We start from the raw sequence: 4,212 nt of genomic DNA on the forward strand, positions 1-4,212 counted from the left end.
GAGAGAGAGAGAGAGAGAGAGAGAGAGAGAGAGAGAGAGATTTAGTTATCATTAAAATAAATAATGGAAGCAATAAAATTGTAAAAAATGTTTCCATCGAATAATATTAATCATTAATCGATATTAATACATTTATAATTATTGAAACTGAAAAAAACTCAAAAAAAGGAGCTGATAACCTTTGATTATTATTGTTCAAATTAAGTTAATAACAAACAAAAATTATTTGTATAATAATTTAATATAATTATTACTGTAGTTATTATAATTACTATTATTACAATTATCATAATTACTTATAGTTACAAAATAATTAATACAATATAAAAGATTTATAATCGCTATAATTTGCACAATAATTATTCAGAAATTATAAATTAGAACGTGATGATTTCGGAAACAACAATGCTATTGCACACTTGCCAAAATATAATGTTAATAAATTATCTTGCGACATATCGACCAATGATCGATGACTCACATCTAAAATAAATCATGATTCATAATACCAATAAACGCGATCATTTTATATTGATTGAATTGACTGCTTATTTTATTAATAATGGAATGTGAAGAAATGTGTGTTCTTTGTCTGTATCATCATTGTTTTTATTTAAGAAATGTTTTAAGATGCTATTTAATACAGCTTTATGATTCACTTATGATATTTTTAGACAATCATATTTATATATAAAAACTATGAACACCAACCTTTATCATTCTGGTTCCATAGAATTTATTTTATACAGTATGTTTAACAAAAATAATTCAAGGAAATAATGTAACATTTTCAATTTTAAATGAAATTATTCTATTCAAGGGACAAAGGTGGGGCCTTGAGACTTTAAACGGTTTATTTCAAATATCCTTGCTGATATAAAAGTAAAATTTAGTATTTAGCGGTAGATTTCATCATAATTTCATTCTAAATGAGAGAATTCAAGATTTCACTCTAAATGAATTTATTTCAGAGATTCCATCTCTAAGGCAGAAATCCTCCTATATCCGCGGGCATCCTCCTTTAGAATATTTTCCATTTCATTTCTTCCATCGCATGATTTGGTAATTTATGCAGTTGATTTTGGAATATTCGTCCTACTTTCGATGTATCAACAGTCATTGCACACTCAGTAAACATTCATCAATACAAAAAGATTAAAGTATAAATATTATATAGTATATACTCTTATAGTCCGTGAGATACATATCTCACTGCTTCACCTTCCTTGAAGTATCCCACTGCTTTCACCTTGATTGCAACACATACGTATATGTTGCGGCAAAAAAACATGCTGCAGCAGAGTGTTATATCACATTTTAATTTCGTCGATTTATCGTTGATATACGTGCGCATACAAACACACACACATACACACACACACATTTTATTTCTCTCAGTTTCTATTAGATTAGAAAAATAGTTTTGCGATGTCGTAGAAGAGCGCAAGAACGCGCGCGCGCCCACACAGAGTTTCTTATTACGTACAAAATTCAATTTTTACGATATGCTCGAAAAAGAGTGTATATAAAGAGATAATTTTGTCATTAATATTTCCAATTAATTTATCTTGTTCCTATTTCCTTGCTACATACAAAACCTGATTGCGCAATGTGTTCTTAGAGGAGTATAAATTTCTTAGTAAATTCTTATTAACACTGATAAAAAATTTTTCTTTTCGCAAATTCCGCGCGATTTAGATATTAATTTTTTTATAGGGATTCTCAATAGTCTTCTATTTTAATAATATCTACCCCGCAGAGAGCTTGAGAAAGTTAAATACACTCGGGAAAGCAGCGGAAATGTGATGAGTGGACTGGCGATTGAAAACATGTTTTCAAATGTTTGATAAAGACAATAACAAACGCAGCGTAAAAAGCACACGAGCGTTAAATGTCCCGATTGGAATTGCGAACATTAAGACTTATTAATGCTCATCGAGAGAGTGGCGATTCAAACAGAAATTTTGTTTTATTTGTTTTATGCGTATGACGTCGAATGCGATTAAACTCGCGTAATATATATATATTAAAATATTTTGCTCTGTATTTAGCGCTTATCGCAATTGATATAGTTTACAGCAACATAAGAGAATTATATCGCATTGCGCAATTGAAACATCATTATTTCCCGTCAGTGACACTTTCTTATTCTTTTTTTGGCTTATGTGTACGCTACGTAAGTTCATGATAATATTCTTTGACGCAACTATATACTCAACTCTCTTCTCTTTTTTTCTCTCTATTCCAAATGTTCTGCTGAATTGATAGTCACAGTTATCGTTTGTTAACTTGTATTTTGAAAATAGAGCATGACCATCGTTCCCGAGATGGCCGGGTAAAGATTACAACAATATTAGTTTTTCGTTATTTGTTTACGCAATATTCATTTACGATTAGATAAAACTAACGATTCGTAATGATTAATAAAATCATCAAAAGTTACTGGACTTAGTACCCTCGGAGTATGACCAAGGTGATACGATCTTGTTGACGTATCATTCGGTCACAGCCAAGGATCTACGTTTCGCATTATCGAGAAATTCACGCAAGATTTTATGCATTTTTTATTTGTTCGCTAAATCATGTTTACGCATACTAAAAAACCTGGATGGAGAGAAAAAGATTCTATTTATCTATTATAAATATACCTCGTATCCACTTCAAGTAAATATCGGATGCATCAAGAATTTAATTGATATAACTATCATCGATATAAATTCAAATAGATACCTTTATGATTAGCCGTTTATTGTGTAACAAGGCCATGCCGTCAGGATAGATTTGGATAGTGTGAAATGTAAGATAGGTCTATTATTTCGCAATAAAAGGAATATTTGCAAGTTTAAGTGAAAATAAAAGAAGCGTACGCAGTAATTTATAGCACCAAATATATTCAGTCTTTGATTACACACACCTAAGAACATTTTGATTTCATTTTACGTTATTCAGTGTATGTAAGCTTTTTCGCAAGTTTTTTTGATCGTAGTCTACTGTTTTGGATTTTAATCATTACGAAATGTATTTTGTTCACGGACAACTGGTAATTACACAATGCGGATAAATCTAAAAGGCGTATCGTCAAAACGAGTAGCTTTGTAATGAATCATCGTGCGTCGAACGGAAAATTATCTCGTAAATACAAAGCTACCTTTATCCTCATGAAATGACGCAGGCTTATCTATTAACATATATACAGAATTGAGCTATAAATTTCTCTTTGATTTATGCATTATTTATCATTTTAATTCATTATCCGTGAATTATAAAACTGAATTATATCTCTACGAAACTATCGATGTATAATAGTTGCATAGAACGGAGAAAGACAGAATGGAAAAAATTTGTTAAAGTCTTATCTCATCATATTAGAGACTTGTAGAGGATATTTATTAGACAATAGTTTATTAGGCAAACATATATTTGACTTTATGCTAAATTTATCGGTAAATGATAGTTGAATTTTATTAACAATAAAAGGCGGTAATCTAAAGGTTTAGGACGTTTGTACAGAATACAAGAGATCAGGGTTCGACTCCCGGCCGAGGCAATAGTTTTCACAATAAATTTATTTACAGTTTTTCAGCACATCTTTCTAATATGATGTTTGATTGAGCATCAAATTATTAAAAATTACTTGTCAATTTAATTTAATTCGTGATATTATTACAGTAGTTTAATTGTGTTTATAAGTCCGCAAAATCAAGTCGGCGCGCAGTTTTGAACAACTACAAATATGGTATATATGAATGTACATACACTGAGTGCAAAAAGTATTCGTACAGAGAAAATATCTTTTAAAAAAACTTTATTTTTAAAAAGTAAATATTATCCAGCGAAGAAATGAGTCATTGAATGAATCGAATCGATATCAATACAATGATTTCAACATCAATTTGACGTCAATTCGACGTTTAATTGATGATCATTTCTGGGTAATTAACAATTTATTCATAAAGAATAAAATAGAATGTTTCTTAAAATTATATATACCAAAAAGATGTATTGTATATTAATTATAGAAAATATATCATCTAAAAAATAAACGAAAAAAATTAAAAATTGTATTGTTTGTGGATGCTCAAAAAGTATTCGTGCAGTCGAGAAATTTAGCTTCTAAAATCAGAAATACATGCGAAACTTTGTTTATGTTAGAACAGAATGTATACATTATATAAAATTATTAATTAATGTTTATTTTCTACAAATAAGATT

The 4,212-nt window shown here is 29.4% G+C and overlaps 1 protein-coding gene across 2 annotated transcripts in view; it reads left to right on the forward strand.

Annotated features, from left to right (window-relative positions):
• LOC108746367 (ATP-binding cassette sub-family G member 4) overlaps nt 1-4,212 on the forward strand; it is a 27,304-nt gene that overhangs the window by 5,386 nt on the left and 17,706 nt on the right. The window lies entirely within an intron of this gene.

Source organism: Trachymyrmex septentrionalis, unplaced genomic scaffold (assembly GCF_001594115.1).
Source record: "Trachymyrmex septentrionalis isolate Tsep2-gDNA-1 unplaced genomic scaffold, Tsep1.0 scaffold168, whole genome shotgun sequence".
NCBI classification, from domain to species: domain Eukaryota; kingdom Metazoa; phylum Arthropoda; class Insecta; order Hymenoptera; family Formicidae; genus Trachymyrmex; species Trachymyrmex septentrionalis.